This window comes from Triticum aestivum, chromosome 5A (genome assembly GCF_018294505.1).
Source record: "Triticum aestivum cultivar Chinese Spring chromosome 5A, IWGSC CS RefSeq v2.1, whole genome shotgun sequence".
Classification (NCBI taxonomy): domain Eukaryota; kingdom Viridiplantae; phylum Streptophyta; class Magnoliopsida; order Poales; family Poaceae; genus Triticum; species Triticum aestivum.
The window spans coordinates 460,212,833-460,226,368 of NC_057806.1; the positions used below are offsets into that span (position 1 = coordinate 460,212,833).

Sequence of the window (13,536 nt, forward strand, 5' to 3'; positions counted from 1 at the left end):
CGTCACCGGCGCGGCCGGCTCCGTCTTCACCGGCGCGAGCCCCGGCTCCGTCTTTGGCTTGACGAAGCGCGGAGGAGGAGCCGACGAGTAGGCGCGCCGGCCGCCCTCGTTGATGACGATGCCGGCGCTGCGAGTGCGCCGGCCGAGCGGCGTCTCCGCCGCGGGCTCGGCCTTGACGTTGAGCAGGGCCGGACTGCCGGAGGAGTGCGATGAAGATCGGGAGGAGGAAGAAGAGGAGGAGGACCCGAACCTCCTTGGCGCCCATGGCCCGGCGCGTCGGTGCTGCACCGGGGCGGCCGCCCTCGCCGGGTACGCCAACGGCGGGTCGTTGCCGCCCTCAAGGTACGTCAGCACGCCCTCGAGTGTGCGGCCGGGGACGCCCCACCACAGGTGGCGCCCCTCGCTGTTCTGCCGGCCGCCAACCACCGGCGCGCCCTTGATGGACGTCAAGTGCTGCTGTTGGCGGCGCTCGAAATACGCCGCCCAAGCCGCGTGGTTGTCGGCGGCGTACTGGGGGAGGGAGAGTTGGGCGTCGGTGAGGGAGGCGCGCACGACTTCGACTTCCTCGGCGAAGTACTTCGGCTTCGCCACGGCGTCGGGCAACGGGGGAATGGGCACTCCCCCGACGCTGAGCCTCCACCCCGTCGGTCCGGCGCACATGTCCGGCGGCGCCGGGATGTTCGCCTGGAACAGGAGTCAGGACTCCTGTTCGCGGAGCGAACGGCGGCCGAAGCCGTTGGCCGCCGCCTCGTCTCCGGGGTAGCGTTCCGCCATGGCGGCGGGCTCGGAAGAGGTAGAGAGATAGAGGGAGGGGCTGGGCGGCGGCGCTCGGGAGAGGTAGGGAGAGGGAGGAGCTGGGCGGCGGCGAGGGGCGGGGTTGGTGTGGGCACAGGCGAGCACAGGCCACCGGCTATATAGGCGCGCCGCACCCATGTGTACGCGTGCGAGGAAGGGGAGGCGTCGGCGCGCCGTCCCGTGACGCGTCGCCCGTGAGGAATCAATGGTAAGGCTGACCGGCGGCAGCCTTGGCATTAATTCCCCGCGGGAACCGAGGCCGTTGGGAGAAGACGAGGCATCGTGTCGCTGACGCGGCGGGCCAGCGGCTGTTTCGCGCCAAAACAGTTCGCCCCGGCGCCCCCGGGCGTCCCCCAGCGCGCCGGGTTTGGCCAGGGTCCGCCGGCGCTGTTTTCGGCCCAGGCCGGCGAAAATCGGGCTCCTGGAGGCGCGACTGAGCCGTTTTTTGGCGCCGGCGCGAAAAAATCGCCTGAGGAAGCCTTCCTGGGGGCGCGGCTGAAGATGCCCTAAGCCTCATCTCGATTCGCCATCCAAGCACAGCGCACAGACGCATCTCCCTAGGAAGCGCACCAGCGTGATGTCCAGGCTCATGACCACAAGATTCACCTCCTACCAAGATCCCAGTGAGCCCATTCCCGTGCACATCTGAACTAAACAACTCTCTACAACTTGAGGGACCTTGACATTATTTTTTTCATTAATTATAATAGACAAATAATAGGAACCGTGCAGTTGCATGAAAAACCTTAGTATGTTTCAGTTGTAGAAGCTACTAACCTTGTATGTTTTCTTTGTGGGACCTGCCATATTAGACCATGATACAACCTACAACTCTGAATCATCCTTGTCGCAATGACCAATGATAATTCAGAGAGACAGACAGAGGTGGTATTTTCTCACAAACAACAAGCAGAAAGTAAGTCATAACCCACTCAAAGCAAAAAAAGGTGAGCAAGGTGTCAACAGACTTAGCTTGATGCCACATCCATTCACATGTTTGATCCTCACACGGACCAATCTTGAAAATATTTTTTTGTTGAATAAATATCAACAGAAGGAATCAAACAAATAAAATAATTCTAAGCAATTAAGAATCTACAATTGACACATAATCGTGGTGCTGATAGCGGATGGACCATTCTTTTAAAAAATAGTACCAAAGTCAGTAAATGAGAGACTTCTGGCTTATGAGATAATGGAACTGGGTCTTCTCATATTGCTCAAGTACATCCTTGCCTTCTCATCTAGGAGCTGAGAACTGAAAAGAAACAAAAAAGAAAGGCACATTTGTGGTCACTCAAATCATTTACAATGTAAACCAAAAATATAGTCTTCCCACGACTACCGTATTAGAGAACTTGTATACTCCCTCCGTAAAGCTTTTTTTTACGGAGGGAGTATATTTGAAGGTGGATAGCATTTTTACCAGGGAAGTGGGGTTTCAGACAGCAACTGATAAAAATTGCACCCTATGCTCCAAATGGAAGGTAAATACTGCATTTTGGGGGGAAACTACATTCCAAACATGTTGAGAAACATGAATATAAGCAAAGTACAGGAAGTTATTAAAAATGATTTTACTCTTCTTGGAAGCAAGATAAGTTCGTTTGGATGTAGTCGAATTCATTTATTGTCCAACATTATAGTGTTACATGTCTACAACGTTAACTAAGTGGCAAGTATTCTGCACCCTGTAGTCGTGTTTTATGGAGCTCACTGATGGCAAGTGAACAACACACGTGACAGGAGAGGGGGGGGGAGGGGGGGCAGGGTGTTTAGTATACATGGCGACCATTCGAAAAACAAACTCTTTGATATAAATATGAAGAGATTGGAATCTGCACAGATCTACATAGATGATAATTCTAAACATGTTCACATATGGTAATTCCAAAAGGAGTAAGAATTATCCTTGAAAACAGAAACATATGAAGAAAATTAGAGCTACACATATCTTTCATGGTCAGTCATTGAGAGGTTCAATGCCTGACGGAACAACAGTACATCTAAGATCTCCATTTATCATAGGAAGGCACAGCCAGCGTACTGCTAAATGATAATATGCACCAAATAAGTTGGTAGAATATGATTTTGGTTGTAAAATTTATTCCTTGCCATGATCTGTGGTAACATGAAACATTGTAAGATGATTTTGAGCAAGAAAACTAAATTTTTTAATGAGTAACAAGGACAAAAATAGGTCCAAAAATATAGACATACTAAATTCAGGAGTTGTCTATAAATAAACAGCAACTCCCAGCAGTAGTGATATATACTTATATATTAGCATCAGTGCATTTTAGAACTAACAAAAATAGTGAGCCTACCCGGCAACACAGCCAACGCAGGTAGCTCCATCATCGAACACATCCAACGTCTGTCTGTGGAGCTCCACAGGCGGACTGATTAAGGAACAAAAAAAGGCATTGGCATAAGATCTAGTAATCCAAACTTAATTACATAAAGAGAAGTAAATTCTCAGATTTACAGCTGAAGAAATTTAGCGGGAAGTGTCATATTGTATTCGATGATCATATTGTGACCAAAGTATGTATATATACAATTGCTTGAATTTTGCGGCCATACAGAAATGTAACCAGAGTTAAGCACAATTGCCTGTAAGAAGAAAAGCTGCTAAATATACACAATTTAACTATGTTTCAAGTAATATGCAAGCATGAATTCAGGCTATACTATAATAAAAAACATGCGCTCAATTCTGCAGAGGAAGGACAAGTAATAACCATGATAAGCAGAGGATAAAATTTAGGGGCCGGCAAAAACCTGCGATTAGTGCGGAAACAACGGCGCCAGCGGCGGCCTCACTGTGGAACAGCGGCGAGTCTTCACCGAATGAGGCGGCTCCTGCGTCCTCAGAGGCAGCAGCGTCCTCGCTAGATGAGGCGGCTCACAAAGCAGCGATTGTTCGGATGCGGAGACGGCAGATGTGGTGGCGGCTGCCATGTGCAATGGAGCCGGCGGCGACCTGCATCGGTGGCTCGGTTCCTCATGCAGTGCCTCTATCAATCCGGCCACAAGGAAGCTAGCTCACGCACTGCCTCCATCGATTGCTCGTAAGGTCTGTTGAACATGAATGAGATATTTAGTCAAACATTGAGAAAGCAAACTGAAGGATCCTTTGGCCTTCCACATGAAACACCTCATTCTGAAGGCACACAACATGCGTGGCATTTAATGATGAATCATCAGGCCATATAAAAAATGGATTTAGAGAAATTGCTAGAGATATTACGAAACAAATGTGAGCTGCTAGGGGCGGTGGTAATAGGAAACATGTTTTCCAACCAGACACCAGCACAACTTTGTCGGATGAAAGCTCACAGTTTATGTCATCTCTTACTAAGCTCAACACTTCGGAGACAAATTCATAGGACTTCAGGATTATTTGACGGTTGGGCTTCTTCTAGCTTCAACTCTTCATCATCACATTCAAATGAAAATGAAGCAAAGAAACATCTCTCTAGCACATTCAAATGAAAAACTGGAAGCCTCTGGCCGACTGTTGCAATGCTGCTCATAGTGGTCGAATCTTAAGTTAACAACTGAGAAAACAGGTGTTATGTACTGATTAAGAACAGAGAAAATAATTGTTAATTTGGCTCACTACTCAGATCGGTTTCAGACATAACATCATTGTTTCTGAAGATTTATTTCAGAACTTTAACTTTAGTAAGGACAGGAGATCTGCAAAATGTATATATTCAGACATCAAAGCTATCTAAATTCAGACAACACATCTGAGCCACATTACAAAATCCTACAAAGATCTAAGACTACAATCACGCCTACAAAAATAAACCAAGTAGTTATCACCAATAATTACTTGCCCTCCTAATTAAATTCTATTGTAATTCGCGGGAAATTAATTAATTTAGTAGCCAATGGAATGCAGTATGGGACCACTCTTACCATACAAATTTAGCAGTTGCTTTCACGAACAGAGAGATGTGGATGGATAATACCATGGGTGTAAGTTGGACCAGATGAGTGGATAGAGTTCTTGCTGTCGATTGCTAGACATTAGCTGCTTTTTAGATAGACCGGAACTTCACATTCACCAGAGAAAACAACAATATGTTGATCTCCCATCCTGAAGCGTACAAGGAGCAGGTTACCACATGTTCATAGGATTATTTCATATCACCATTAGACAAAAATCACGTGCAACAACTACGAACCTTATATCTTCATGTTCGTCATGTACCTTATTGCCTTGTTCGTCCAAGGCCAATAGAGATGGACGGAACGCTTCGATTCGATTCAACCGGCAAGGACCTCGTGCTCACAGCTATCTCTCCTCTCCCCGTCCCCACGTCCTAGACCACCACCACCCCCGATCATATTCCTGTTGCGCTCCTCCAATCCAGACGGAATCCACCAATAGACGATCTTACCGCGAAACCCAGCACCCTGTCCCCTGCCGCAGTGCCGCCCAGTGTGACCCCTTCGTGCTTCTGCCAAGGCCAACATTGGAGTCAGAGCCGCTGCTTTGTGCTTTCCCCTGACTACGCCGGAGCACGTGGTCCGCTGCAGTTGCCGCTGCCGGCGGCAGCGTGAGACCCTCGTCCATGCGTCCGCAAGGAGGGGCGACCTACCTCCTCTTAACACGCCGGTGTGAGCGGGTGCCCTCTGCGAGGAACTACGGGTTGGAGAGGATCTTCGGAAGAGACGTGACCTGGGGGTGGGGAAAGCCAGCGACGGTAGGCGGTTTATCATATGTTTGTTTTTGGCTTATTTTCCAAGTCAATCCTTTGTTTTGTTTTCAGTTGTGGTATTCGAGTTGTGAGGGAGTCCTGAATTAGGGGGTCTCCGGACAGGCAGACTATATACTTTGGCCGGACTGTTGGACTATGAAGATATAAGATTGAAGATTTCGTCCCGTATCCGGATGGGGCTTTCCTTGGCGTGGAAGGCAAGCTTGGCAATACGGATATGTAGATCTCCTCCCTTGTAACCGACTCTGTGTAACCCTAGCCTCCTCCGGTGTCTATATAAACCAGAGGGTTTAGTCCGTAGGACAACATACAATCATACCATAGGCTAGCTTTTAGGGTTTAGCCTCTACGATCTCGTGGTAGATCAATTCTTGTAATACTTATATCATCAATATCAATCAAGCAGGACATAGGGTATTACCTCCATCAAGAGGGCCCGAACCTGGGTAAACATCGTGTCCCCTGCCTCCTGTTACCATCTACCTCAGACGCACAGTTCGGGACCCCCTACCCGAGATCCGCCGATTTTGACACCGACATTGGTGCTTTCATTGAGAGTTCCACTGTCCCGTCACCATAAGGCTCGATGGACCCTTCGATCATCGATAACGATGCGGTCCAGGGTGAGGTTTTCCTTCCCGGACAGATCTTCATATTCGGCGGCTTCGCACTGCGGGCCAATTCGCTTGGTCATCTGGAGCAGATCGAGAGCTACGCCCCTGGCCATCAGGTCAGGTTCGGAAACTTAAACAACAATGCCGACATCCGCGGAGACTTGATCTTCGACGGATTCGAGCCCGTGTCAAGTGCGCCGCACAATCACGACGAGCATGACGTAACTCTGCCGTCGGACAGTGTTCGGGAGATCGCATCTGCAACTACTCCGGCCTTCAATCCGGAGCAAATTGCGCCATCCGACGACGGAGGGATGGACCCCGCCATGGAGGCCGCACTCTCAGTGGCGATGGAGTCGGATACTGACTTCACCCCTTACGAGAGCCGTGTTGCCGAACCATTGGATTCATCTCCGGCCATGTACTCCGAGCCGCCTGCATCCGTGCCTATCAAATTCGATTGGGCGCCGATCATGGAGTTCACCTCCGTGGATATCTTTCAGCACTCGCCTTTCGGCAATGTGCTAAATTCATTAAAGTCTCTCTCCTTGTCAGGAGAACCTTGGCCGAACTATGTCCGGCTAGAATGGGATGCGGACGACGAAGAAATTCGCTGCCCACCCACCACCCACTTATTAGCCTCTGTCGACGATTTAACTGACATGCTCGATTTCGACTCTGCAGACATCAATGGCATGGACGACGATGCAGGAGAGGAACAGGAACTAGTGCCCACAGGGCACTGGACAGCCACTTCATCACATGACATATACATGGTGGATACTCCCAAAGAAAATGATGACGAGGAACGAGAGGAGACAGCGGAGGACGACCCCTCCAAGAAGCAAACAAAGCGTCGGCGTAGGCGCCGCTCCAAATCCCGCCTTGGCAAAAACAGCGATAACAGGGCAAGAGAAAATAACACTCCAGTCGACTCCAGAGGAAACGACGACCACATTGCCCGGCGGCAAAGCACGATGAAGCTGCAAACGGCGAACATAGTACGGATCCGACGTCCATACACGGCGATGCCAAGGATAAACCTCATCAAACCCCCTCCGGGGAGGAAAACAGTCCGGACGAAGATGCACACATCATCCCGAAAACGAACTTGGAGCAAGAGAACCTCCGCAGAAGGCTTATTGCCACAGCGAGGAGTCTGAAGAAGCAGAAGCAAAGGCTTAAGGCCGAACAGAATACGCTCAACAGCAGGTGGAACAAAGTGCTTGACAACGAAGAAAAGTACGGTGGAGGTTACCACACAAAGAGCTATCCAAAGCGTAAGCTATTACCCGAATTCAACGATGAGGCCTTAGAGCCCATACAGCCGAAAAATAAAACGGCCAACCGACCGGATCAACCACCTTGTGACCGCAATAGAGCGGCTAACAAGGTCGCACATAAGCCAACACACGATCTACGTGAGGACTTGCGCCAAAAATCCAGTATGACTAGATCCATCTATGGATCTAGGAAGCGCGCTCCGGCACAAAATCAAAATCGAATACTACAACCGTCCGAACGCCATGATACATCCAAATATAGGGGTGCCGCACACCCCCTATGTTTCACCGATGAGGTGTTGGATCACGAATTCCCAAAAGGATTCAAACCAGTGAACATAGAGGCGTACGACGGGACCATAGACCCTGGGGTCTGGATTGAGGACTTTATCCTCCATATCCATATGGCCCGTGGAGACGATCTCCATGCCATCAAGTACTTGCCCCTCAAGCTTAAAGGACCAGCTCGGCACTGGCTGAAAAGCCTCCCCGAAAATTCAATTGGAAGTTGGGAGGAGCTCGAGGACGCTTTTCGGGCTAATTTTTAAGGGACCTATGTCCGACCTTCGGATGCAGACGATTTAAGTCATATAATTCAACAGCCCGGAGAGTCAGCCCGAAAGCTTTGGAACAGGTTTCTCACTAAGAAGAACCAAATCGTCGACTGTCTGGACGCCGAAGCCTTAGCAGCTTTCAAGCACAGTGTCCGAGACGAATGGCTTGCCAGACACCTTGGCCAAGAAAAACCGAGAACAATGGCAGCCCTGACAAGCCTCATGACCCGCTTTTGCGTGAGCGAAGATAGCTGGTTAGCCCGCAGTAGCACCAGCGACCCAAGCACATCCGAAGTCAAGGATGGCAATGGAAAACCACGACGCAGTAAAAACAAGCATCGAAATAAAGAAGACAACCCAGATAATTCGACAGTCAACGCCGGATTCAGGGGCTCTCGACCAGGTCAGCGGAAAAAGCCTTTCAAAGGCAGTAGAGATGGACCGTCTAGCCTAAACAAGATTCTTGACAAACTATGTCAGATTCATGGCACCCCCGACAAACCTGCAAATCACACCCACAGAGAATGCTAGGTCTTCAAGCAGGCCGATAAGCTAAACGCCGAACACAAGGGGGGAGACACCAAGCAAAGATGAGGACGAACCTCGCCAGCAAAGCACTGGAGGATAGAAAAAATTCCCACCAGAGGTTAAAACAGTAAACATGATCCATGTGACGAAGAGGAGAAGCAAACATGCACTCCGAGACACACGTGCCATAGAGCCCGTCACCCCTAAGTTCAACCCCTGGTGGGCCTGCCCGATCACTTTTGATCACGGGGATCACGTGACAAGCATCCGGCATGAAGGATTGGCCGCCTTGGTGCTAGACCCAATAATAAGCGGATACCACCTCACACGAGTCCTTATGGACGGCGGCAGTGGTCTAAATCTGATATATCAGGACACAGTCTGCAAAATGGGGATAGAGTCGACAAAAATAAGCCACAGTAATACTACCTTCAAGGGAGTAATACCAGGCCCAGAGGCCTGCTGTACGGGCTCTCTATTACTAGAGGTTGTATTCGGTTCTCCCGACAACTTCCGAAGAGAAAAGTTAACTTTCTACATCGCTCCATTCCGAAGTGTCTATCAAGCACTACTCGGAAGAGCGGCTTTCGCTCGTTTAATGCAGTACCACATTACGCTTCTCTCAAGCTTATGATGCCCGGTCCACGTGGCACCATCACAGTTAGTGGAAATATTAAGCGTTCTCTACGCGCAGAAGAATGTGCGGCGGCCTTAACAGCCAAGCACTAGACGGCCTCACCAACCAGAATAAATGACAGGTCGTCAAGACCACGAACACGGTTAGACGAGTCCAGCGCATCACTACATATACATGAGATCGGTTTGATGGTTAAACCCTCATCGACGGTACCAGGGGCTTCCCGCGTGTAATCAGGGCTAGTTCGGCTCAACTTGACTTACCTTGAATTTCAATGGTTTATTGATAATAGCCAATTTTCTGGCATGACAACTTTCACCTAAGTTCTTATTTTTTACAGATAACAATCGTGCTACACCCGTCCAGGACACGGCACAACGGAGATACAGGCGCAGACGCGCAGCAGGGACCCGCTCAAAGGTTTCTTTTCCAATTAAGACCCTGCGTAAACCTTTTTTACTGTCTCTTGTTGTTCACATCCTCCGGATACTCAATACAACCGAGAAGGATGCTGACGTTATTGGCATGTGGCCACGTCAGGACACTGCACGTACCTGGACACTCGGGGTTTATTATTAAGGGCATTGTTTAGCCCGTCATATATTATAAAGACCGAATACCTTAGGGAGTGTTCGGCGTCGTGAGTTTGGCCTTATATGCATCAGCTCCGAATCATGTCTTTGGTCAAATGTTGGGTTTGCCCGGCTCCTGTGTTTTGCTACCTTACGTTCCGCTCTATCGGCTAAGGCGGCACCGGAAGAACTACTGCGATTGTGCCCTAGTTCATCCGGATGAGCACCTTAGTAGAGAAAGCCGAAAACTGACTGTCATGATAAAGCGCGAGACTGGTCAACCACTCGATGACTTAGCGGAATCTTCAGGATTCCTCCGCATTAACGAAGGGCCGTTTCCCGGTCATGTACGTACGCGCCCCGTATTCAGAAGAGCGCGGAAATACCAGGGGCTATATAGTAGTCCCACCGTCAAACTCCTATGGCTAAGTGAAAGTGTTAAAGCAATATAGTTTGATTGCCTCGTTCACTGCGCTACCACCTCCTTCATGGACCAAGACGTTGGATCAAGTGTGAATACGCGTTTTTTGTGAACACCCCCACATTATATGCGTGGGGGCTGAAGCAGACGACTGCAATCTTTCAGGTTATATACATATATACATAAACGGCCGCACAGGAGGCATCATAATACTTTCAGGCAAAAGTATAAACACAACCTTTATAAATCAAATAAAACATTGTTTTTACAATGGGAATACATGTTACTAGAACATAATATTCTTCGAGCACTGAGCCTCTATCGAACGAGCGCCTTCAAGGACTTCTTCAAAGTAGTGCTCGGGAGCTACTCGGCCTACGGCCGAACCCTGTGTTGCAATAGTGGTGGCCTCCATCTCTGCCCAGTATGTCTTGACACGGGCAAGTGCCATCCGCGCACCCTCTATGCACGCTGACCTCTTCATAGCATCGATGTGCGGCACATCACCAAAGAATTGTTGCACTAAACTAAAGTAACTATTCGGACTTGGCCTTTCCGGCAACAAATGATCCACAACAGACCTCATGGCAAGTCCGGACACCTATGTAGCTCGGCCCACTCGGCCATTCGCTCATTCAACAACAGCGAATGCACTAGAGTATGGAACTGTGACCAGAACAGCTTTTCCACTTCACGATATTTTTGATCCTTGAAGTACTCGGCCGCATCAGCAGCACTTGCTGCCAAATCCACGTATGTGTCTGCAGAACTCCATAGTTAATCAAGAGGGGCATACTCCGGATCTCTGAACTTCGTCCGCAACAAAAAGAGCTTCCCAGCTGCGATATCTCTAGCTTGATGCAACTCCTCCTTCGCCGCTCTGATTTTGGAGCGGGCTTCCTTGGCTGCTACTATGGCCTTCTCCAGGCCCGTCGCCTTCGCTCGGCTTTCTTTTTCAAGAAGCTGGTATCGGTCGGCGGCATCTTTCAACTCAACGGCCATCTTGGCCATTCTTTCCTTGCTTTGGCAATGCATGGCCTTTTCGGCCCTCAGCTCTTCGACCGCCTTTAGATCGGCCGCATTGCTATTCCTGGCTTGTTCCTTGGCTCAGGAAAATTCCGCCCGAAGGGTCTCCACGGCGGCATCTCCATCTGCAGTCAAAAACATATTAAACATACTAGCATCATGCTCCTCTTACTATATGTTGATCGCCGGAGAAATACCCCATGCCTCGTCGAGCCGCTTGTTGACAAGCACAATGTCGGTGTCTGCCGCATCAAATTGTCGCTTCAGCTCGGCAAACTCATCAGTCCGGCTAGCCACCGGACCTTCAGCCACCTGCACATGAAGGCGGTCTGATTATTACCCGGGACTATGATCCTCTGTTTTCCACCGTTCTCGACGACAACCAGACTCTCAGCGGCTACTATCTGCATAGGGCACACCTAACGTGTGCGGTACTGTCAAAAACATACGCTATTTCACGTACCTCAAAGCCTTTCAGCAGACTCATAAAAGCTTCATGCAACCCGCTTTCAGCGGATGAAATCCTTTCAATCACCGTACCCATTAGCGTACGATGCGCTTCCGAGATGGCCGCTTGCTCCAGAAGATCCTTCAGTGTGTCTGACCGCACACCGTACGGTTCCGGACTCTTTCTATTGCTCTCTTTAGGAGCCACATACTGGGGACTTCGGGTGGCCAAAGGATTACCCTCTGGCCTTGGCGGATCAGGAGAAACCCTCCGCGACGACACTTCAAGGTCGCCCGCCTCATGAGGCGGGGTGGCAGGGGGAGGTGTTTCGCTCTCCATCATCTCCGAAAGAAGATCCCCCGAAGACGAACTCTGTCGAGAAGGGCTATGATCCGAACTGCAAGACATATGCTTTGGTTATTATCTTCAGAAGTAATGTAAGATATTTTTAGTATTAAGTACTTTTTGTTTACTTACAACTCGGTAGAGGGCTGATCCCCTTGTGGACACTGTGCGGCAAGAGTACCCTCCGAGGCAGGACCCTCTGGCGGAGATTTCTTCCCCCCATTTGGAAACCTTTGTTTCCGGGTCTTCAGAGGTGGTCCTCTTCCTTCCTTGGGGAGAGGGAATTTCATATTCTTCTCCCTAGTTATCCTCCTTCACGGAGGTGCTAATTCCCCCGGTTTGGATGAATAATGAGTGAGGCCTTCTTTCAGCCTCTTTATTCCCCCCTTTATCTTCCTTAGAGGGTGCCTGATAAGGTGCCGGCTCGAGCATTCTGTCTAGTACTGGATTGGCCAAGCCTTCGGGAAGGGGGACCGAACACCTGATTATCTTCACCTTTGTTATCCAGTCCTGGTCAAAGAGCGACTTTTCATAATGATGTTATGATAAATAGAAAGACAGCATGTTCGGCCATGGGATTACTTACTTGGGTATCGGGGCGATTATAGCTCAGACCCGCATCCTTGGTGGTGTCCGGACACTCTATTTGGGGTCCGAAGAACAATTTGTACATCTCTTCGAGCGTCATGCCGAGGAAGTGCTGAATAGTTTGCGGTCCTTCCGGGTTGAATTCCCACATACGGAGGGGGCGACGTTTGCAAGGCTGGACTCGACGAACTAGCATGACTTGCATTACCACGACCAGGCTAACATCTCTCTCAAGGAGATCTCGGATGCGACTCTGCAATATCGGCACATCATTTACTGGCCCCCGGTTCAGCCCCTTGTTGATCCATGACTCCGTTGTGGTGGGGGCCCGAGCGAAAGGCAGGGGCGGCTACCACTTGGCACTTCGGGGAGCTGTGATATAAAACCATTCCTGCTGCCACAAACTGGACACATCTGGGAAGGAACCCTCTGTCCATGGAGCATCAGCGCTTTTGCTTATTACGGCACCTCCGCACTCTGCGTGCCGCCTCTCGATCATCTTCGGCTTCACATTGAAAGTCTTGAGCCACAGGCCGAAGTGTGGGGTAATGCGGAGGAAGGCCTCACACACGACGATGAACGACGAGATGTGAAGGAGGGAATCCGGGGCCAAATCATGGAAATCCAGCCCATAATAGAACATGAGCCCCCTAATAAAGGGATCCAGAGCGAGGCCTAGCCCTCGGAGGAAGTGAGAGATGAACACAACACTCTCGTTGGGTTTAGGAGTGGAGATGACCTGCTCTCGGGCAGGCAGCCTGTGCGAGATTTCGGCGGTCAGATACCTGGCCTCTCTCAGCTTTTTGATGTCCTCCTCTATGACAGAGGAAGGCATCCACCGACCTTGGAGGTTGGATCCGGACATGGTTAAAGGTCCGAAGCGCCTGACCTGAGCTGTGGGTGTTGAACTCGAGGTGGGGGAAGGATTCGATTGAGCACAAGAGGGAAAAAGGGACATGCCTTGGCCTCTTTATAAAGAGGATGAATAT

General features: G+C 49.9%; 1 long non-coding RNA gene across 1 annotated transcript; it reads right to left on the bottom strand.

Moving 5' to 3' along the window:
• Window positions 1-2,634: 2,634 nt before the first annotated feature.
• Window positions 2,635-4,131, bottom strand: LOC123104026 (uncharacterized). Its single transcript, XR_006450078.1, has 3 exons — window positions 3,580-4,131; window positions 3,123-3,197; window positions 2,635-2,916 (listed from the first exon to the last, which is right to left on the bottom strand). It is a non-coding gene; the product is annotated as an uncharacterized lncRNA (long non-coding RNA).
• Window positions 4,132-13,536: the final 9,405 nt, after the last annotated feature.